At 44.8% G+C, this 23,780-nt stretch overlaps 1 protein-coding gene across 1 annotated transcript in view; it reads left to right on the plus strand.

The window, feature by feature from the left end:
- LOC122790609 (ras/Rap GTPase-activating protein SynGAP-like) overlaps positions 1 to 23,780 on the plus strand; it is a 621,677-nt gene that overhangs the window by 467,728 nt on the left and 130,169 nt on the right. The gene's annotated exons all lie outside the window — the stretch shown is intronic.

Raw genomic sequence — 23,780 nt, forward strand, 5'->3', positions numbered from 1 at the left:
AGTTCTTTGGGAAGCCCTACCAGCGCTCCTGAAAGGAGGCCCGACTGTCCTACTCTGGAGGCAGTCGGAGGTCGCTTATCCTTGTATCCAGACGCCTGGCTCAAAATAACAAACGACAACTGGGTACAAAGTATCATTTCCAGAGGATATTTCATTCCTTTCGCCACACCCCCTGCACTGATAAGAAAAATCCCGGACATTCCACCCAGTTACAGGAACAGGCAACAATAGAGGTCCAAATGTTGCTAACAAAAAGAGTCATCCAACCAGTCCCTGCAGACCTGATAGGATCCGGAACTTACTCGAGATTCTTTTTAGTTCCAAAAAAAACAGGGAAATGGAGACCTATTTTGGACCTCAGCAGACTAAACAGATCTGTCAAGAAAGAGAAGTTCCGGATGGTCACACTTCAAGTCGATACTTCCCTTTTTAGGGAAAGACACTTAGATGTGCTAAATAGATCTTCAGGATGTGTACTACCACATAAAAATGGCCAGACCATCCAGGGATCATATGCGCTTCCGGCTGGGAGCCAATCATTACCAGTTTCGAGACCTGCCCTTTGATCTCACTACAGCCCCCAGAGTGTTCACCAAATGTATGGCAGTGGTCACGGCTCACCTGAGACGTTTAGGATTCCAGGTGTTTCCATACCTAAACGATTGGCTCCTCACCGCCACCACCAGGCATCAGCTCATACAAGCCAGGGACACCACTCTTTCACTCTGCAGTCATCTGGGCATTATAATAAACTCAGAAAACTCTGCCTTGTCACCATCGCAACATACCATTTTATCTGGCAAAATTGGACACCACCACCACCACTTTGAGACTTCCAGCAGAAAGAGTCTTAATACTCTGTCAGCAGGTCCACAATATCATATCCAAATACAAGGCTCCAGCATTAGAAGTACTAAAATTGTTAGGCATGATGGCAGCTGCAGTATTAGCCATACCGTTGGGTCGCATGCACATGTGGATTCTGCAATGACTGTTGTTCATTTAGTGGTCTTACCAAGAGCTATCAATGTCTTATCTTATAATGATCACAAACACATGCAAAAAGGATCTTTAGTGGTGGTTGACCTCTCTTCATGTTACGATAGGTGGTCCTTTTGTTCTACCCCCACCAGCGGCCACAGTGACCACGGACGCTTCCCTGATAGGGTGGAACGGGCATTTTCAGGGAAGAACAGCCCAAGGCACATGGACCGATCAGGAGGCACATCTGCATATCAATGTCCTGGAGATGAGGGCAGTACTTTTAGCATTGCAGTATTTCCAGGACTCCTTTCCTCTGGGAACAATTGCGATTTAGATGGACAACATGTTAGTGGTCTGGTACTTGAACAAACAAGGAGGAACCAGGTCCTATCCCCTTTTTCGCAAGGCCCTAAAAGTATGACAATGGGCTGCATCCACCCTTCGCTTTCTGTTAGCAAAGCACACCCCGAGGAAATCCAGCGTGATAGCAGACAAGCCGAGCAATTTTGTTGTCTCATGAGTGGTCCCTCAGAAAGAAATAGTGGACAAGATATTCTGCAGATGGGGCCAGTCTTGCTGTGACCTTTTTGCCAATCGCATGAACACCAAATGCAGAGGCTACTTTGCCCTGATTCCCCCTCCGGGAGAAGCCCCAAGGGACGCACTCGTACATGATTGGCCTCCGGGTCTCCTCTATGCATTCCCACCAATTCCCTTGATACCTGAAGTACTACAGAAAGCAAAAGCCCTGAGAAGGACCATAATTCTAATAGCCCCTCATTGGCCTAGCCAGATTTGGTTCCCCTTCCTTCGATTTCATTAATTAGAGGACCCTTGGATTCTGGACCCAGTTCCAGATCTTCTGACGCACTCATAGGGGGAACTTCATCCCTCTCTTCAGTCCCTGAAGCTGACAGTTTGGCTGCTCCAATTCCCAACATAGCCAGGTTTCATAACCTTTCAAATGAAGCGCAGCACATTCTAATATCCTCTCATAAATCCTCTACGAGGAAGCTATACCTTAGCAAATGGAAAAGATTTTCTATATGGGATTCTCAAAATAACATTGATCCCTACCAGGCCCCTATGGCCTCCATATTGCAGTTCTTGACCATGATTTTCAACAAAGGAGCTGCAGCAGCAACAGTTCGGGTTCAGCTTGCTGCTATCTCTAATTTTCACCTTGGATTTGAAGGATTGAACATAATGTCACACAAACTATCCAAAGCATTTCTTAAAGGGACTTTTCATCTCAGACCACCTGTGAAAATCCCCTTATACCGCATGGAATCTAAATTTTATGCTTTCTCGTATTATTCTCCCTCCTTTCGAACCAGCTTCCTCATGTGATTTGAAATATTTGTCATGGAAGACTATCTTTTTAGTAGCTATCAGTTCTGCTCGCAGTGTGTTAGAGCTTCAAGCCTTGTCCATAAAGCCTCCTTATTTGATTTTCCATGCTGACAGAGTCTCACTACGAGCTAATCCCTCTTTTTTGCCTAAAGTTTGTTCTGAAACTAACCTTAACCAAGTTATTGATTTGCCAGTGTTCTTCCCCAAACACTTCAACAACTTAGAGTATATGCTGCACAAGCTTGATGTTCATGGACAGCTCATATTTTACTTGGATAGGACAAAAGAGTTTAGGAAATCAGAACAACTTTTCGTTTCCTTTTCAGATTGCAAAAAAGATATGCCAGTGGCTAAAACAACTCTAAGTGGTTATCCGATTGTATCACATTTGTTTATTCAGCTACTAATATGCCCTTAGAACACAAAATGAAGACTCATTCTACCAGAACAGTGTCTACATCATCTGCCTTTTCTGCTAGACTTCCTATAGACAACGTATGCAGCAGCCACCTGGTCAAGACCTCATACCTTTATCACTCATTACAAAGTTGACAGGGCCTCCTTTGGGTCTACTGTCCTGAAAAACATACTCCTGTGAGCCACCCGAGATAGATGGTGATTGGGACGCTACCCATCTGTAAGAATGAACGGCAAGATAGAACAACTTCACATAAAGAAGTTATGTATTTACCATAACGTCCCATGTGAGTTGTTCATCTCGCCTTCATTCTTACTTCCCACCCTCCTACCCCCTCCAGGGTTTGTCGACGACTGAGATACTAGATTCTTCCTGGTTGCTCAGTCCTTCTATGGCTTTCTCTTATAGAGTGATAGAATGACATATGGTATCATTATATGCAGCAAACAAGATCTGAGGTAACTCTAAGTGCATCGTACATAACTTCTTTTTTTCATAGCGGAATCCATGAGTAAACATCTTAACAAAAATGGCATCACACTACAGATTGTAAAGCATTACTTCTTTTTCTCCAGCTGGTGACCTTTAATGACCATGCCCCATAGATAAATCCCTGAAAAGTCTTAAGTCTAGTAAAATCTGATTAACAAATATATAAAATGAATAATTTCTACATGAATATTCCTTCACCTGTCCCTTGCCTATCGACTCCAGCAAATAACCAATTGTTGCTGATATTTCCTCTCTTATTCCTGATATATTTTTGCCCTGAATAATTCAAATTCAGTTCCAGGTCAGATGATCTATCTTTTTGGTGCCAATAAATTTCTCCATAAAGGAAAATTATGTCCCTTACCCTTTGGAAAACTGACGTTAATGAACACTTTAATTAAACATTTCTAGCACTATAAACTATATTTCATCCATTCTTCATAAAGGTGTTTACTGTCAGTAACTGGATTCATTTTTTGGATGCAATTTACCATAATATTTACAATGGAGTTACAGATAGAAGACATTGTACAAAAACTAGTCTGATATCTGAAAATATTACCAGCCCTGTTCTGATATCTAAAAAATATTACTAGCCCTGTTGCGACACTAGAAGCAGGCGGCTTAGTATTTGACCCAGACGTGTTCCTTGATGGTCTACAGACCTGAGTGGTGAATTAGAACTTATGAACGCATTGCATATGTATAAGGTGGCATGGCAGTGGAGGGTAGAGATGTTTTACTTGCTTTTTGCTGTACTGTTCCCTGGTACAACATTTACATTTTTAAAAGGTCAAAGTTATAACTGCTGAATATTTCTCCACTACAGAGTAGTAACAGCAGCTGTGTACAGCTGGCCAGCTGTAGTGATGTTTCATTCATTGCTTAGTACTAGAGTGAGTAGGTCAGTTGAAGTTTCTTGTTTTGTCTTTGTTTGACTTATGTTGTACATTGCAAATATGGTAGTAGTTTAGCATGTTTTAATATTAGTTAAATGGAAAAAACAAGACATCATTTTGATCTTGGTCTCACTTTTAGTTATAAGGCAGTGGATAATACAGTTGTAAAACATTATTCTTCTAGAAGCATTAAGTTTTGTTCACATTCAGTACTAAGTTATTTTGAGCTAATCAGTCTTAAAGGTGACTGAATGAGACTTGAATGTCATCTGAAGGTATTGTGACCCCATGCTGTAGCTGTGCAAGAAAGAAGCAAAGTGTGTCATTGGGTCCACATTCCAGTACTGACATTGAGCTGTAGCATGAAGGGAGTGCTTCATTCCTGAGATGCCCTCCTTGAGCATCTTTCCATATCTGTCTCACAATCATATAAAACCTGTTTCTTTTACCAACTTACTCTTTCATGTTTATGCCATACAAACCAATATTCCTACATCTGGAGAGTATGATGGAGTGGATAATATAAATCTCATTTCTATCTGCCATCTTCAGGCATACCCCATAACTTTGCAGTATTATTCTGCAGCGTATAGAGTATAACTTTGTCCACCTTTGCAACCTAGAATGTTTATCTAAAACCTCATGCCATACACATCCTGGTTTCTAGCCTCAGAGGTCCACAAGTAAACTTGAGATCTGATGTTTTGTTTTTTCTGCCCATTCCTCAACATTATGGGTCTCGGATTAGACTTTGGACAGTTTTCCAGACTTAAGCATCTGTTGCCCAGACTCCTCCCCTTACCCATAATCCCCTCCTATGCCCAGCAGTACCTCAGATTTCATTTTCTTCTCATTCAATAAAGATGTGATTCATTAGCTCAGGCTCGTTTCAGCTAAGTTTTCTTGTGTCATTATTTTGTTACCTTAAGGGTATTTTTCATTACCGTTGTTGGTAGCTCTGTTATCTGTGTATTTGTGGTATTATTTCGTTAACTATGTCTGACAAACCTTCTGAATTTAAAAGAATTGTGAGGTTTGCAACCACAAAATGCCTAATTCAGATACAATACCTTAAATGTGTATATTGTTTAGGGGCTGCCCACCTTGAAGAAGATAGCTCAGTCTATATGATATTTGGGCAATGAGCAGTTATTTAGCTTCATAGTAGATTGGTTCTTAAGGGTCTTGTTCCACTACGGGAATCTTCAAAATTGTCATCTTCTGGAGTGTCCCCATCCAGGAAGAACACCTTTGAGAAACATAAGGGGGACAAAAGTGACTAATCCAAAGAGAAAAGTAAAGACATGAGGAAGAGGTCTCTTGACCACTATCCTTCATTGGTATTGCCTTTGGCTCCATCTGCTAAACTGTCAAGACCCCCGAATGCTACAGCCACATCAGATCTGATTCTCCTGCAATCCAGAACACTCTCTGTCCTGCCAGTGCCATAGGCTTTCTCCAGAGTTGGTCTCCCCTAGACTGCACTCCCCTTTTCTTCAGGAGAGACACCGACAGAAATCATCCAGACCTCCCTCCATGTATTCTTCCATAAGGTCTGCCAGAAGTCTCATCAAAGTTGATGTTGATAAAATGATAATGTTCCTTAGGACTGTGATCCAGTTTGGAGTTCTCCCAACTCCGGCTTCAATTGGACCAGTGAGTTTTAGACACTTCCCTTTGCTTTTGTCATCTGCTACTGTGATTCAACCACTAGCTTCAGGGTCTTTGGATCTGAGATTTCCTGAGTTGTCTGTGTCTGATCCGAAGTTATGGTCTTCTTCAGCTCTGGCATCATCGCTGATCTAGCTGGTCCCAGTTTCCTCAGAGTCAGATGGATCTCAGAGCTGTAGCTTCAGCGGCAATTCTTGGGGCATGGACTTGACTCCAAAGTAGTTGGAGCTGTTTCTTCCTCTCAGGGCTTTGGCATTAGATAGCTCTGGTCCAGCATCTGTCTCAGAGCAGGATCAGGTTGGTCATATCGGATATCCCAGTGCTATAATTTTGGCTCCTACCAAGATGTTCCTGGGTCCCCCCTTGGCTTCTGCCTTTGAGGCAGTGAAAAAAGCTATCTCCAATGTTGGTAATTGGATATTTGTTTCCCCCTCAGTTCCACCTGCTCCACAGCTGGTGGCCTTGGGTCTTGATCCTATGCTGTCTGTTCTTTCGGGACAGCTGGTTCATATAGGCCTTGAGACAATCCTCATTCAAGACACCCTTCAGTCTTCCAAATCCATCCCAGAACATCGCCTCCTGGAGGCATAAGTGCAAGAGGAGAAGCACTTAGACTTCCCCAGGAGTCATTGACAGAAGATATGTATTTTAGTGATGGGAAGCGGTCCCCCCAGATCACTAATTGAGGACATCTCATTTGGGGAGATCGTCGAGCTTAGACAGAAAGGAGGCTGGTCTTTCAAAGCCTCTTCTCAGAAGGAATCCATTTTTCTTGAGACTTTTGTAATTGGCTCAGCTACTTCCTGTGTGGGTTCCCAGGCTGATGAAATGTGGATTTGATCTCTTCTGGGCATGGAAGGAACCTGATATTATAGAACCGATGCCTAAGAAACCCAAAAAATATCTTGTTGCTCCTAAAGACTGCGCTCAGAGCAAGGGCCCCAGGGGTGGATGTCACAGTCTTAAGGCCTTGGACAGATTTGGAAAATGAGTATATGCTTCAGCGACCGTTGTGTTAAGTCTCTGAATTATTTGACACACATGACTAGATTTCAGAGGGATTTGACAAAGAAGCTCTCCAAGTCCCTTTCTGGGTCCATGTCTGTGGAGGACAAAAAATTTAATTTTCAGCTGGCTATCCTCCAATCCCTGTGAAATGCATCTATGTTACTAATTTCAAACACTAAGGAGGATGCTTCAAGGGCTGTAGGTCCAGGCATTATTGTAAGGAGACATGCCTGGATGTGTTTGTGTGATTTAGTGGAGCCTTTTAAGATGTCTTTTATCAATACCCCATTTAATTTCTACCCTTTTTGCCCCAAAAGTAAAGGGCACACTTTCCAGAAGTAAGCAGGATGGGAAGACTCTTTCTACCATGGGCATACAGTTTCCTACCTCCCTGTCGCTCGTCTGGTCAGGATAAAACAGATGAACATTCCTGGGTTCTGTTCAAGCAGCTTTATTACATGCAAACACATCAAAAATGAGGCTTTGTAACTGAAACTTAAATAAACTTACAAACAGACTGACTACCACAGTCATACATGTTAACACACTGGCTGTTTTCTCAAAATGGCACTGCTGCCTGCACGTGCTCTGTATTTATATGCACATGCTACATCTGGAAATGCTTCTTAAATGTACATGCACACACTCTGATCTACACCCCCAGAGGACCTTTTCTAGTAACCAGAAAGTGAGTAAAAATTGTGGTTCCAAAAATCCCAAGAGTTTTCTCAAGATTCTAACAGAGAAAGATCTCCTTGAGGAAGGGGGGGTGCTCTAATGGCAGATGTTGCCCTCAAGGCAGAGGAGGCCATCAGAATCGAGGCTTCCAGGGGCCTTTCGCCCAGAAGGTTTACAGTGCTCCTGAATGGCTGTTGTACTCTGGAGGCAGTCAAGGGTCATTTGTCTGTGCATCCAAAAGCCTGGATGCCCATCCCCAAAGATGTCTGCGTGCGGAGAGTTCTATTTATAGTCTCCAGTGTTCTCTATTTTCATCTGATTCAACTATGGGCCTTCCTCAGCACCAACTTTGAAGCTTCTTGGTTCCAGGGCTCTGACTTCTCCCCTACACAAGTTTTTTGTGGATATCTGTCCTTATAGTTAACTCCTTCCTCTACCGAGATATTTTTCCCTCGAGTTTAGGTGTAGAGTTATGGTTAGAATTAGAGTTAGGGTTAGGTTAAATAGTTTGTTTTTTTAGATATTATGGTTGTAAAGTTTTATGTGTGTTCTCTCTCAAATTTGTAGTATTAATTTAGTATTTTATAGTGTTTCATAGGGTTTAGGATAGTGTATTACATATATGTATAGCTACTGTGTGTTTGTGTGTGTGTATCTGTCTTAGTTTGTTTAGTTTGCTGTGATAGTTGACATTATGGCAGACTGCCCAGGATTTAAAAAGTGCTCTGAATGTGAATCCCTCCTCCCCTCAAGGATCTACATATGCTTTTTTGTTTATTGTTTGGGCACTGCCCATCTTGACACTCACTGTCAGGCTTGTGCTTCATTTAGCTCTAGGACTCCCCAGACCAGGAGAGAGAAACTCATTGTCAAGGGCCTTTTCCTTCCTCAGACAAGGGTCTACAATACCTTACACTTCTTTGGCAACCTCTTCTCCATCTAACAAGGATAAGAAGCCAGAAGACAAACAGAAAGAAAAAGAAAAGGAGAAAGGAAAAGAGAAAAAGAAGGAGAATCTGAAAGAGAAGAGAGAATGGAATTCAAAAAAGGTTGAGGAAGCATTCCCTGGATCTGATGATGCTGTCTGGATCTGATCCAAAAGTTGCTGTGTCCATATTACCTTGTTAAAAGGCATTTTCCTCGAACTCCTTTTTGTCGACATATAAACAGTGAACTCCCAAAACTCTGAATGGTCACTTCAACTAATTATTTCCCAGGAGAAAAAAAACGCTTGCCCATCATCGGGAATTTGCCCTTTTCTCCACTGTAGTGCGATCTCGGAGTTGGTATATTTAGTTATGGAATGTGGGGGGGGGGGCGCAGCCCCCCACTTCATAGGGTCTGACAGTTTGTTTGGTTTTTGGTAGACCAAGCAATTTTTTTCCTGTGGGAAAAAAATTGCTGAAGTGGCTGTACAGAGTTTTGGGAGTTAGTTGTTTGTGTGTCGACGAAAAGGCGTTCAATGAAAACGCCTTTTGACAAGGTAATATAGACCCAAGTTGCTTGATGGTCAGAGATGACAGTCTCTCAAATCCATCAGTCACATTCTTATTCTGGTTCTCTCCAGACCCAATGAGTCTGAGGTTTCATTCACCCATCCTGCAGGAGTGGATAAGTTTAACCAAGCAAGATTTCAACAGGATGATGAGGAAGTTCTTTAGAACATAGATCCAGCTTAGGGTTCTCTTTGTATTGTTTTCTGGGAAATTGATGATTGTTGAGCCAACTACACATCCTCTTCCTTCTCTGGTCCCGGTCTACCCTTTGGACCTGACTATTTTGGATCTCATCTGTCCTAGACTGCCTTTGTCAGAGCAAACATGTTGAGTAACTTTGACTCTGTCAGCTTCTGTTCCTCTTTTGACTTTGATTTGTTCAGATTTGGAAGAGACTTAGAGCCAGAGCTTTAGAGATGGGGCTGGGGGGGATGGGTTGATACCAAAGTTGTTGGAGCCATCTGTTCCCCACGGCCATTGGCATTTAATAGCGCGGCCTTGAGATCAGCTTCTGGGTCGAGACCCATTGGTTCCGAGGTTTCTTTTCTGTTTGAGGTTATGAGGAAGTTTATGGAGCTGAGTGGGTCCTTTGTCTTTGAGGCTTTTGAAAGGGCTGTATTGATGCCAAGGGATTAAGTGTATCTATCTAGTTTGGTTCCATCCAAACCCCGGCAGGAATCGTCTTCAACTTCCCATCTTCTTGTCAGACAGGGACAGTCGGTGCCACAGGCTTCTCAGGCTAATTGCTAGTTTAGCTCCCAGTCTGATTTGGAACCTTCTGATCTCCCACTAGAACTGATTAATAAGACACAGGCTTGGATGAAGGCAAAGTCTCCCCTAGATCTGCCTTAGAAGATGGTACCTTCAGTGAGATCTTTGAATTGATGAAGCAGACAGGGGGATGGTCCACTTATAACCCTTTACCAGAAGAGTCTATGTTCCTAGAAGGCTTTGGTTTCAGCTCATCTTCGTCCTTGGTGGTACCACTTGCTGACCCACACATTGGTCTGATGGCTCAATGGGCATGGAAGGACCCTGATGTAGTAGAACCCCTTCCAAAAAAAAACTAACAAGATTTTGGCAGCACCAAAAGAAATCATTAAAGCAAAGGTCCACTGCTGGATGCGATGGTGGTGGTGTCTGCCACTGAAAAGGAAATATTGGTGGAAAGTTCTTGGTCCGTCCCCCTAACAGGGAGTCTAGGGCTCTGGACTGGTGTGGGAAATGGACATACACTTCAGGGACTTTTGCATTTAGACTGCTGAATTACTTAGCCAGTGTCACCAGATTTCAGAAAGATCTGACCAAGGAGCTTTCATAGGTTCATGGGTTTTTACTAGACTAACGAGTACAAGGGCTGTTTTAAGTCAAGCCATGCATCTGAAATCTCTGACAAGTTCTGGTACCCTTGATGAGTGTAAGCAGGGTCTTGGGAAATGAAACATTTGCAAGTAGGGGCCCTGAGAGAGAAAGCATTTACAGGTTGCCTCTGTCCATTAGAGACATAAGTTCCAAACCAGGGATGAATTTCCTGTTGCCCATACAATTGTCCAAGTTGCACTTGAATTCGGTTAGGGTGGAACTCTGCTTCACATGGATGGGGAGCCTGTTCCAGAGACAGGGTAGTCATTGAGATACATACCTATCTCTCCATCAGGTCCTGTTTATATCACAAGCAAGGTTTAAGTCTTTAGAATGGGTAATTCTGGTGCTGTTTGTTTTGTGACTATGCAAGGAGGTCCATCATAGTGGGGGGAGGGGGGTCTAACAATGTCCTGTATGCCAGGCATAGATCAACCTTCAACAGCCTGTAGGACACAGAATACGGGGATAGGGCCTTGAGGCGGTCTGCATAGGGCACTTTACTTACACCTTGTATTCTTTTAGTGAGGAACCCCTGTGGATGTTCCAGTTGTTGGATATGCCTGGTTAGGTACATACCAAATGGGGCATTGTACTCAATTACAAGTCTGAATGCTGAATACAGGGCAGCAATGACTTCCTTGGACCTAGGTGATATACCTTTGTTTATAAGTTGCGCAACATAGAATTATTTTTCTCACTACTGTAGGCACGTGATGGTCAAAGGCTAGGTTACTGTCTGTGTGTGTGTGCCTAAGTCCTTGACTACTGCGTTATCTGTAAGTGGTGTGTTGTCAATATGATATTTACTAGGGGTGGATGACTTCCTGAAGGATACTGTTATGCAATTCTTGGCATTTAGTCTTAGTCCATAGCTCTGACACCAGTTTTGTCTCTGTCAGCCCTTCCTGGAAAACATTTGTGTCAGTGCGGGATTCAGTGGCAGCTCCTAATTTGCAATCATCTGCAAATTTAGTCAGCCAAATGTCATTGGCCTTCCTTCACTTCAGAGAAGTAAATACCAAAAAGGAGTGGGACTCCACTTGTGACTGGCCTCTTTGTAGAGGTGGACTCCCCAAGTCTAACTTCCTAGGTTCCTTCTGTGAGCCATTTGGCTATCCAGCAGGTGACATACATGTTTGTACCTAACCTCTTGAGTTAGTCAACAATGCCCCAATGGGGTATTGTGTCAGATGCCTTGGCCAGGCCAAGGTAGGCAGTGTGAAACATTTTGCCCTCGTCCATTGCTTTGGTGAGATTCTCAAAAGAAGTCCACCAAGTTGAGCCAGGTTGAGTAGGCATGACCTACCCTCGATGAAACCAAACAGAGATCATAGGAAGTTATTAGGCTATTGGTCCTGCGGCTGTTATAAGCCAAGCCAAGAGTTTAACCCATGTTAAGTCAGCACCCAAAGCCCCTGTCCAGCAGGGACACAGGTGGAATCCCAGGGCTGTATTTTCTGTTTCCCACCCAGTTATCCAGGTTGCGCTTAAAAAGGGATAATTAGATACTCTGCTTGACATGGAGAGGGAGACTATTCCACAGATGGGGGATTCTTTGGGACACAAATCTGTCCCGCCAACAAATCCTATTCGTATCACAGATCAGGTTGAGGTCACCCGTATGGGTTACTCGAGTGGAGCTTGACTTGCGGATATGCAGTAGTCCCATCAAGGCGGGGTCTGAGATTGCTTTGTATGCCAGACAGAGGTCACCTCTGAGGAGTCTGTATGAAACTGAGTAGAGGGACAGGGCTTTTATCCTGTCTGTGTAGGGAAGATGTTTGAGGCCCTGGATTCTCCTGGTGAGGAACCTATGTGGTCTTTCCAGCTGCTGCATGTGCTTTGCGAACTACATGGTGAAGGAGGCATTGTACTCAATAACTGGCCTTATAAGGGAAGAGTACAGGGATGTTATGACCTGTTTGTCCCTGGATGAGATACCCTTAAATATGAGGTGGGCCATGTAGAAAGCTTTCTGTACAACGGAAGCAACATGGTGGTCAAAAGTCAGGTTAATATCAACCCAAATCCCTCACGACTGATTGCGTGCTTAGGACATTATTAATGTGATAATATGTAGGGACGTCACTCTCCCCAAAGGGGATGATGATGCATGTTTTGGCATTCAGCTTGAGGGCATGTTTCTGGCACCAGTCATTTGTTTGGGTGAGACCCTCTTGGAGGACGTCCACATCACTTGGAGAATTGACGAACGTGCCGAGCTTGCAGTCATCTGCAGACTTGGTCAGCCATAGCCCACTGGTTTTGGCCTGCACCTCAGAGAAGTATATCCCAAATAGAGTCTGCAAGACTGATCCCTGGGGTACGCCACTCATTATGGGTCTGTTGCTTGAGGTGGCTTCCCCTATTTTGATTAGGTGGGTTCTATCAGTGAGCCCGTTTGCCATCCATCTGGTAACATATGGATTGATGCCTAGCTGAGAGAGTTTATCTATTATGCCCAAGTGGGGAATAGTGTCAAAGGCTTTGGCCACGTTAAGGTAGGCAGTATACACCATCTTCCCCTCATCCATAGCTTTGGTGACTGTCTCAAAGAAGTCAACCAGATTTAACAGACATGACCTCCCCTTGACAAAGCCAAACTGTGTGGGGTCGAGTGTTTGCAGATTGGCAATGTCCCTGTTAATGAGGTCCATGCTAATCCATTCTGGCCTTGCAGATCAGGCTAGTTAGGCTGATGGGTTTATAATTTCCCAGATAGGTGGACACTCCACCATTGTGTAAAGGGATGACGGTGTCTGTTCTCCACTCGGCTGGGATAAAGCCAGTACTCAGGCTTTGATTGAATAGGGTGCCTAATGGTGCTGCAAGTTCATGCCTGAGTTCATGTGGGATGCAGCCTGGGAAGTTTTTGGGTCCCATGGAGGCTGTATTTTTTGCCTTTGAGAGGGCAGTGATGACCTGTTCTATAGAGATAAGGGGTGGGGGACAGGTACTGGGGATGTCCTGATTCACTGATGGGGGACAGAGGGGGTGAAGTTTTCGCTGACTCTTTCGGCCAGTAGATTGGCTATATCTACAACATTTGTGTATGTGATGCCCTTGATCACCAGTTCTGAACAGATCTGGGTGCTTCCTTTGAGATTGCAGACATATGTGAAGAAGGCCTTATGATTGTCTCTGGTAGATGTGGACTCGAAGGTGGCTTTAGAGGAGTTAGGCACCTGCTCCTTCTTGGTCCTGGACAGCAATTTCTTTCTTTTTGTTATATAGTTTAAATATTGCAGATGTCCACCAGACTGGTTTACTCTTCCTTGCGGAGAATGATTTTGCCCTGTCAGGTATTCCTGATGTAGATTTGAACATTGATGCCAGTTCCTACAGAAGGAGGGGAGGCCTGTGAAGCTGTTTATACCATCCCTCAGGAGGTTGTAATCAGCTTTGGAAAGTTTTTTTGTTTAACCCTAGCTAGAAGGGGGATCAGGGGAGATGGTGACTTTGAAAGTGACCGCTTTATGGGCAGATCTTACCAGGGAGGATGATACTTTAGGGGTGCTCCAGTGGCTACTCATGTTGGTTAATACCAAGTCCAAGATATTATCGCCTCTTGTGGGGTATTGACTAGCTGTTCCAAGGCATTTGCATTGATAAAATTGAGAAAACTGTGGGCATTTGTGTTCTGGCATGAGTAGTTTTTCCAGTCTTTCCAATCTATGCTTAAGTAAAGTCGCCCAGGATCAGGGTAAAGTGTTGAATCTTGATAGATTCCAAGACGTCCAGGTAGGTGGAATGGGCATCTTGAGTCAAATTTGGGGGCCTGTAACTAGTTATGATTTGAATAGGGGTCTTATCAACAGTTAACTGCACCTGGAATATCTCCTGCGCGTCATACTGTTTGACCAGCCTGGAGGTGTGCTTATCTTTAATATATATTGAAACTCCACCTCCTTTGGCTTTGTTGCCCACAGTTTGGGGTCTGAATGTATGATAGGATGAGTAACCAGGTAAGGCTGGGGTGCTGTCTGCAGCTTTGAATCAGGTTTCTATGACTGCACAAATGTTAGCATCTTCCAGAGTTAAGAATGCTTGTAGTGAGTGCAGTTTCATGTCTAGACTCCTAGCATTTAGCAGCATGACCTTTAATTTGCGTTTTGTTGAAATGTTTATGTTGATAGTATCGACCTCATGACTTTTCCTAAAATAGGCACTATGGGGGAGGCAAGGGCCTTTGCCAGAAGCCTGAAGCCCAAGTTAGACAGATGCAGGCCATCTCCAGGAAATTGTAGTCTGTCAATCATATCTTCCCAGGCTGTCCGGTACTGGATCCCCCTGAAACGACACCAGAAACTAAGCCATTTGTTAAAGTCAATCATTTTTTGTTTGTATTGCGGCATCTTTGTGGTTGATGGTAAAATGCTGCTTAAGGCTAGGGACATACCTGCTTGGGGCACATACTCAGTGTGCTCAGTCATGTCTCTCTTCATATAGTCCATGGAAGTATGTCTCAAGTCATTCACGCCAACATGGACTATGACAGAGTCATAACAGTACCTGTTGTTAAGAGACTTGAGTGCGTGTGTGATATGGCGGATTCTGGCACCTGACAAACAACTTACTGTGACTTTGGGTTCGATCCAGTGACTGAAGGTTTATTATTACATTAATGATCATTTCCATGATGATTCATTCCATGGCTTTGCGTATAAGACTAGTAAGACTTGTGTGTCTGTAGTTTCCAGGGTTTGTAGATGGCCTCCCTTTGTGCGGAGGGATGATTGTTGCTGTTCTGCATTCATGATGCACAAAGCCGGATTGGTGGCTACAATTAAATAGCAATTCCAGAGGGCCTGATAGGTCATGTTTCATGCTATTTATCCTAGGATAATGTCTGGGCCCATTGATGCAGTGTTCTTGGCCTTAGAGAGAGCATTCAGGACCTGTTCCCTAGTGGTAGCAAGGGGATTATATTTGATGGTATTTCCTGTGGGAAGGTTTGGGGGAGAGAAGGGTAAAGTTGGAACTGAATTTGCTATATCTTCTGGCTCAATATAGGTGGTTCCAATTATAATGAGATCTGCACACAATTGTGTATTGCCTTTGAGGTTGCAGACATAGGTAAACAATGCATTGTGGTTCTCCTTGGCTTGGGAAGCCAAATTTACTTCACTCTTGGCTTTGGTAGACTTTGTCATCTGAGTTGTTTGCTTAGTTTGATGAAAGTGTTTTTAACCTGTCTATGGATGTTCAGAAGACCATGGGCTGACTCACAGCTTTCCACCCATAAGTGCACCTCCAATTTAGCCATGCGACTGCTTTCTAATGCAGCTGAAGGAACAGCTAGGGCAGCAGGCACCAGCATCACCATGTGTGGGCATGTCTGGATCCAGCTTTGTGATTTTGCAGAAATCTTTAAGTCTTTCTTTGTCAGTGCCCCCTTTGATGGCTCCACTATGTTTGGACCAAGAGTAAAGGAGAAGCTAACCAGGAATCAGTAAGATGGTAGGACAAATCCATTAAGAAAGTCTGATCAATTGCTTGTTGCTTTCTCAAAGCCTAAATTTGGTAAAGCAGTTGCCAAGGTTTCTCTTTCCAGATGGTTATCAGACTGCATTTCTTTCGGTTACAATAAAAGGACTTGACTCTACAATATTAACTTAAGGTTCAGTTTACAAGGGCAATGGCCACATGTTAAGTTGTCTGTCTCGCCTTCATTCTTGCTGGATGGGTTCGGAGCCGACCTCGGCTCCGACTCGCAACTCTAAAAGCTCGAGAGTTGGTTCCACCGGCTCGAGGCTGCCCCTATATCCCACAATGCTAGGCGTGAATTACCTCAGATCTCGTTTGCCGCTACAGCGATCGAGGTGTTTTTCTACCGGCTCCAGGTTAGTCAAAGTTAGATTAGTTTAATAACTTTAAACTTACGCTAGCTTAGTTTATTTCTCTTTTACCCTTAGTGTAGTGGATATTATCCCTTCTACTTTTTTATCCAGCCCCTTTTTTTCTCAAGAACTATTAAGTTCTTTCCCTAGGCCTTCGGGCCCTTCCTTCCCTCCCTTAGGGTGTGTATGTGTTTTGGTTAGGATATATTTAACTTAACTTACCTTTCAGAAGTTTTGTTTTAAATAATTCTACTTAGACTTCTATCAGTGTAATCTGTGTGTGTGTGTTTCTGTGTGTGATTACACTTCGGTTCCTTGAGTATGTCCAAGGATTCAAAGGTCTCAGGCTTCAAGAAGTGTGACTCGTGCTGTCAGAAAATGTCTCTGACAGACGGTCACACTTCTTGTGTGTATTGCCTGGGACCTTTACACCTGCAGGACTCTTGTGCTGTATGCCATGGCTTCAGCCCTAGAGTCCTGCAGGAAAGAAGAAACAAACTCATATTAAGGGGTTTGCTTAAGCCTGAAGGTTCCCTTTCTGTTACATCGGGGAAACCTTCTAAGGCTTCCAAGACCTCGGCTCCAGCTTCAGAGTCGAGGCCTAGGGCTTCGAAGCCTGCTGCTTCATCGGCTCCGGCTGGAGCTGATGAGTCTTTGACTACAGTATCTGTGGTTCCCTCGGCTCTGGCCGGAGGCGAGGCATTAGAGATTCCTGGGTCGGCTCCGATCAGACCATCGGAGCCGACATCTAGAAAGAGATCGAGGTCACCGTCCCTTGGCTCCGTTCATTCGGCTCCAGCGTCTCCCTTGCTGTCTGAACGGAGCCACAGATCTCACTCCTCCAGGTCATCGAGGCTCTCAGATCACGACCTCCAGAGGGTAGTGAGTCAACTTTTAAAGTCCGAGGCACTGGCCCAAATGCTCCAGAGCCCGACTCATCAGTCGATGCCTCAACTTATTCCTATAAATATTCCTCCTCCGACTCCTTTGAGTTGTAGCAGGCGCCTCGACCGAGACTGTGGTAGCGTCGGAGCCGATACAATTGTCTTCGCTCCGTCGTCAGCTCCGATTTCTTCTTTGAAGAATCTCGGCCGGGCTTCCCTCGTCGGCTCGAGGGGTGAGTGGCATCGACCCTTGTCCGACCCCCTCTCCCTCTCGGTGCTTCGGCGCTGGTGAGTTCGGCTCCGACATCGACCTCGAGCCATCTCTGTCGGTGCCGAGGGAGGTTCTCAGCTTCTCGGAGCGGGGACCTCTGGCTCTGCCAGACAGGGGTGCGTTCGAGGTCATGCGGAGTGTGTTGGAACCTTGTTCGACTCCACAGTCTGCTCCGTCCGCCCCTCCCTCTTCGGGTGCCTTTGGTTATGTCGACTCACTCCCTCATCCCAGACCGCAGAGAGCCAGCTCCTCAAGAATCCCCTGTGGGATCTCATCCTCTTCCGAGGCCTCCCTGAATTGGCAGGAGCCCCTAGGAAGAGAAAGTGTAAGAGGAAGCACATAGACTCACCTGAGTCTGTCACCTCTGACACAGATTTAGAGGATTCGAGGGTTCCCCGTTCCCCGTCTGAAGATGTCTCCTTCGCAGACATTCTAGAGATCCTGAAACAGAGGGAAATTGGCCAGCCCTTAACCCTTCGGAGGATGAATCTGTGTATCTTGAGGCGTTTGGCTCTCGCCCTTCCACCTCCTGGGTGCCCCCCCCCCTTTGGTCCCCTCATGCAGGTGGTGGCAAAGAAAGCCTGGATGGCTCCTGATTCAGTGGACCCTACCCCAGGAGACCTTCCAAATTTATAACAGCACCAACTGACAAACAATTTCTCACAAAAGGTGTTTCTGTGGATGCTATGGTGGTAGCTGCTGCCACCAAGAAGGAACTAGCTGATCCTTCAGTGCCTGTTCATCCCCTAACAAAGAATCTAGGTCTCTGGACAGGTATGGGAAGCGGATGTTCTCGTCAGCGACCTTTGCAATGCGTTCGCTGAACTACCTATGCCATTTCACCCGTCTCCAGAGAGACTTGATCAAGGAAGCGAGTGAGATGTTGAAGGATACTACAGCTGCAGATTTTCAGGACAAAATGAACACCCAGCTGACTACCCTTAATTCGATAGCTAACTCCTCCATGCCTCCTTTCATATGCGGCTGATGGAGCGAGTAGGGCCCGAGGACAGGTGTTGCCTTATGCCGGCATGCCTGGATGCGACTATGCAATTTTGCGGACCCCTTTAAAACGTCTTTCACTAACTCCCCGTTCGATGGATCATCTCTCTTTGGTCCTCAAGTGAAAGAAACCTTGACTAGGTGCGAGACGGATGGCAAAACTCTATCTGCCGTCGGAGTCCGTTTTTCTACTCTTTCTAGACCTTACCCCAAAGGCGAGAAAAGTGGGAAAATGTGGTTCCGCAAACAATCTCAAGGGAATTTGCCTGACCCACAGAGTCGGTTCCCCTCCAGAGGCAGAGGAGGGAACAATAATGGTAGACGTCGCCCTAGAGGCAGAGGGGGCCCGCAGAACCAGGGCAATCGAGAAACCTTTTCCGATAAGCCCTTTCAGCATCCCTGAGGTGTTGCCCGACTGTCCACCTTCGGAGGCAGTCGGGGGAAGATTGTCACTGTACCCAGAAGCCTGGCTATCCCTGACTCAAGACAAGTGGGTACAGTCCATCATTTCCGAAGGCTATTCCATTCCCTTCGTTCGCATCCCAAACCAATCAAAAAAATCCCTTCCAGATGTTCCACCCGCTCAAAGGGATCTTGCAGCTTTGGAAATTTCAAAGCTGCTTGCAAAAAGAGCAATTCAACCAGTTCCAGCAGACCAACTAGGATCCGGAATCTACTCCAGGTTCTTTTTAGTTCCAAAGAAAACAGGGGACTGGAGACCAATTTTGGATCTCAGTATCTTGAACAAGTCAGTCAAGAAAACAAGATTTCGGATGGTCACGCTGCAGTCCATCCTCCCCCTATTGGGAAAGAGAAACTGGATGTGCTCTATAGACCTTCAGGATGCGTACTATCACATAAAAATGAACAGACGCTCCAGAAGATTCCTCTGCTTCAGGCTGGGAACCAGTCATTTTCAATTCAGGGCCCTGCCCTTTGGTCTCACCACTGCCCCCCGGGTGTTTACCAAATGCATGGCAGTGGTAGCTTCTCACCTGAGACGTCAAGGATTCCAGGTGTTTCCATATTTGGACGACTGGCTCCTCACAGCTCCCACCAAGCATCTTCTTCTAATGGCCAGGGACTACACCTTTCGCATTTGTCAAAAGTTAGGCATTTCAATAAATTGCGAAAAGTCTGTTTTGTCGCCTTGTCGTACTATTACCTTCATAGGCGCAAATCTAGACACAGTCAACATGTCTGAGAGACTAACACATCAGAGAATAGCAGACATACACAAACTGGTCTCGCTCCTCTTCAGCAGCAACAGAATCAAAGCCAGGTTAGTTCTGAAAGTGTTGGGGATTATGGCGGCTGCCATACCTCTGCTTCCATTAGCCAGATTCCACATGAGAATCCTTCAATGGATGCTCTTCACGCAATGGTCATACCAGCAACTGCCGATGTCCCACACCATTATGATCACGCAAACATGCAGAAATCATCTTCTGTGGTGGATGTCTTCCCCTCAACTCTTATTGGGAAGACCCTTTGTTCCTTCCCCTCCGGTTGCTACTCTGACAACGGACGCCTCCCTGATCGGGTGGGGGGGCATTATCAGGGCAGAACTGTCCAGGGCACATGGCAACCAGACGAATGCCACTTGCACATAAATGTTCTATAGATGAGAGCAGTGTTTTTAGCGTTGCAAGCCCTTCAAGACTCTCTTCCCTTGGGAACGATAGCAATCCAGACGGACAATATGTCCGTAGTGTGGTATATCAACAAACAAGGCGGAACCAGGTCCTAGCCCCTGTGTCGAGAAGCACTCAGACTGTGGCAATGGGCGATTTCTTCTCAGCGGTTTCTGATAGCAACGCACATCCCCGGGAAGTCCAATCAAATCGCGGACAAGTTGAGCAGAGCTATCCTCATGCCTCACGAGTGGTCTCTGAAAGACTCTGTTGTGAGAGAAATTTTTCTCAAGTGGGGTCAGCCTTGCTGCGACCTTTTGCTACTCCCCAAAACAGCAAGTGCAGAGATTATTTCACCCTATTCCCTTTACCAGGCCAGCCCAGCAGAGACGCTCTAGTCCAAGTTTGGCCCGGGGACTTCTGTATGCATTTCCTCCCTTCCCACTAATCTCTCAAGTGATACAGAAAGCTATCGCTCAGAAGGCCTCGTTGATCCTCATTGCTCCTTACTGGCCTCGACAGGTTTGGTTCCCCTTTCTACATCATTTTCTGTTGAGCGACCTTGGCATCTGGACCTAGTTCCAGATCTTTTGATCCATCAGTCGGGTCAGTTTCATCGCTCCTTCCCTCTCTGAACCTCACTGCTTGGTTCCTCCAATTCCAACCTTAGCCAGGCTTCCTCAAATATCTCACTCTGTTCGAGATATTTTGATAGCTTCCCATAAATCTTCCACTAGAAAGATTTATTTGAGTAAGTGGAAACGTTTAGCCCATTGGGCTCAAGGAAGGACATAGATCCTTTCACTGCTTCCATCCAAATGGTCCTTGATTTTCTAGCTGAACTCTTCCATGCAGGTTCATCTCCTTCTACTCTTAAAGTTCAACTGGCAGCTATTTCTAACTTTCATGTGGGCATTTCAGAATCTGCCATAATGTCCCACAAGCTTTGCAAAGCCTTTTGAAAGGAGTTTTTCTACTCAGACCCCTATAAGAAATCCTCCTCCTCCTTGGGACCTAAATTTAGTTCTTAGTTCTTTGATTCTTTCCCCTTTCGAACCTGCAGCCTCCTGTTCTTTAAAATTGCTATCATGGAAGACTCTCTTTCTGGTAGCTATTACTTCAGCTAGAAGAGTTTCAGAACTTCATGCACTCAGCTGTCGACCTCCTTATCTGTTGTTCCATAAGGACAGGGTATCTTTACAAACCAACCCGTCCTTTTACCTAAGATAGCCTCATGCCTAACCTAAATCAAAGCATTGACCTCCCTGTGTTTTTTCCAGAATATTCTAATAGGTCTGAACATCGTCATCGTCAGTTAAGGTACTATTTGGATAGAACCAAACAATTCAGAAAATCTGACCAGCTGTTTGTCTCCTATGCAGAAGGCAGAAAAGGACTTTCAGTTTCAAAGGTATCATTATCTAGATGGCTAACATCTCTGATTTCCCTTGTTTATGAAATTAGACACCAAAAGCTGCCTAACAAACCTAAAGCCCATTCCACCAGAGCTTTGGCTACTTCTATAGCCTTCCAAGACAGACTGCCTATTGACACCATTTGTGCAGCGGCTACTTGGGCTACTCCTCACACTTTCATTTCTCATTATAAGTTGGATTTAGCTTCTAGGCATAGAGCTAACTTTGGTTCCACTGTTCTCAAGAGTCTGTTCCGTTAGGCCACCCGGGACAAGGTGCTAGGGACGCGGTCCCATCCAGCAAGAATGAAGGCGAGATAGACAACTTAACATATAGAAGTTATGTTCTTATCATAACGTTCCATGTTAGTTGTCTTCTTCTCGCCTTCTTTCTTGCGTCCCACCCTCCTTCCCCCTGGCCTGGACAGATCTAGAGGAGTTTGATTGTGACCTCTCTTTCTACCACCTCTTGCGATAGGTATATGCTCTGCTGTGCATATTTCCTAGAGTCAGGATTAGGTCACCCTTTCTCTTCCCATTGTTTTTAGAGGTGGAAATTTTCCAGTATTCCTGGTTGTATTTTTAGCTGGGCCTAGCTCACAAACGAGATCTGAGGTAATTCACGCCTAGCATTGTGGGATATAGGGGCAGCCTCGAGCCGGTGGAACCAACTCTCGAGCTTTTAGAGTGGCCGAGTCGGAGCCGAGGTCGGCTCCGAACCCATCCAGCAAGAAAGAAGGCGAGAAGAAGACAACTAACATGGAACGTTATGGTAAGAACATAACTTCTATTTCAACAGCCTTTTCTGGTAGACTACATATCGATGATATTTGTGGTGCAGCAACTTGGTCAGCAGTTCACACCTTTGTATCTCACTACAGACTGGATGTACAGTCCAGATCACATTCTTCCTTCAGTTCCACCATTCTCAGGAATGTATTTCCTGGATACCTCAGAGGTATGACAGCTTGGGAATCTGTCCCATAGTTGAATCAGACAAAAATAGACAACATTGGATATGAAAATTATGTACTTGCCATAACAATAGATCATGTTTTCTGATTTTCATCCGTTTCAGACTCCCTCTCTCCTGCCCCTTTCCAAATATATCAAATGGGCTTCTGGTAACTGAGTAGTTTTCTGGCACACTCTCTCTGTGAGTGATCCGTACTGTCTTCCAGTCCTTCCAAAGATTCTGTATAATTGATTTAGTCTTGAAAAGACTTGATATATATTATCTTATTGGGGCAAACTTGATCTTGAGGTACTGAGGTGGAGGACATACTTCTGGGGTCAGTGGCAGTCCAGAGCCCAGGAGACAAGAAGCTTCATAGTAAGTTCTGAGGATGGATCTGATAACCTATAATTGAACCAGAAGAACATCAGACATTTATTTATGGTTATAGTAAGTACATAACTTTAGTTTATTAATCCCTGTTATTTCACCACCTCCACTAGTAAAGAAACTTCGAAACATGCCACCTTTCAAAGAGAAGCAACTGTGTTAGAGATAGAAAAGCTGCTAAGAATTCAAGTCATCCAAGAGGTTCCACCAGAACAGCAAGGATTCATAATTTACTCTAGGGTTTTTTTTGGTGCCAAAAAGGAATGGGAACCTCAAGCCAATTTTGGACAACAGCTGGCTGAACATGTATGCCAAATATTTGAAGTTCTAGATAGTCATGGTGTAGTCCAACCTCTCCTTTCTGAGGAAGGACAATTGAATGTGCTTGACAGATCTACAGGATGCTTCTTACGATCTCAAAAAGGACAGGTGATCCAGGAGATTCCTTCATTTCCAGCTGGAGGCCACTCATTTTCATTTTAGAGCCATGCCCTTTGGTCTCACCACAGCCACCCAGGTGTTCACCAAATGCCCGGCAGTGGTTGCAGCTCAACTCAGACTGCATGGGTTCTGAGTGTTGCTTTACTTGGACAATTGTCTCCTCACTGCTCCTACCAGTCCTCTTCTAGTCCAGGCCAGAAACATTTTGCTTCAACTTTGCTCCTCCATAGGAATCACAATAAATCACAGCAGATTCATTTTTGTCCAATTCAGATGCTGGAATTCATAGTGGGTCACCTGGACACAACAGTACAGATAGCGAGGCTGTTTCAAAGGAGACTATCTACCCTGGCGACTTCCAAGATTGCTGCACATTGAATAACAGCTTATTTCTGGCTCTCCCAGTGTGAAAACAGAAATTCAACAGAGAAGGTCAGTAGACTTGTGTTTATGCGTAAATTTCAGTAACTGGCTAGTAAATGCACTGCCTGGATGCCAAGAATAAAGAAATGCAGAAGCCCTGGAAAAATCAGCTACAAAAAGTGAGGAAGAAACATTGATTGGGGAAAGTTCTGCAGCTGTTCA

This window comes from Protopterus annectens, chromosome 16.part0 (assembly GCF_019279795.1).
Source record: "Protopterus annectens isolate FY-2018-M chromosome 16.part0, PAN1.0, whole genome shotgun sequence".
NCBI classification, from domain to species: domain Eukaryota; kingdom Metazoa; phylum Chordata; order Ceratodontiformes; family Protopteridae; genus Protopterus; species Protopterus annectens.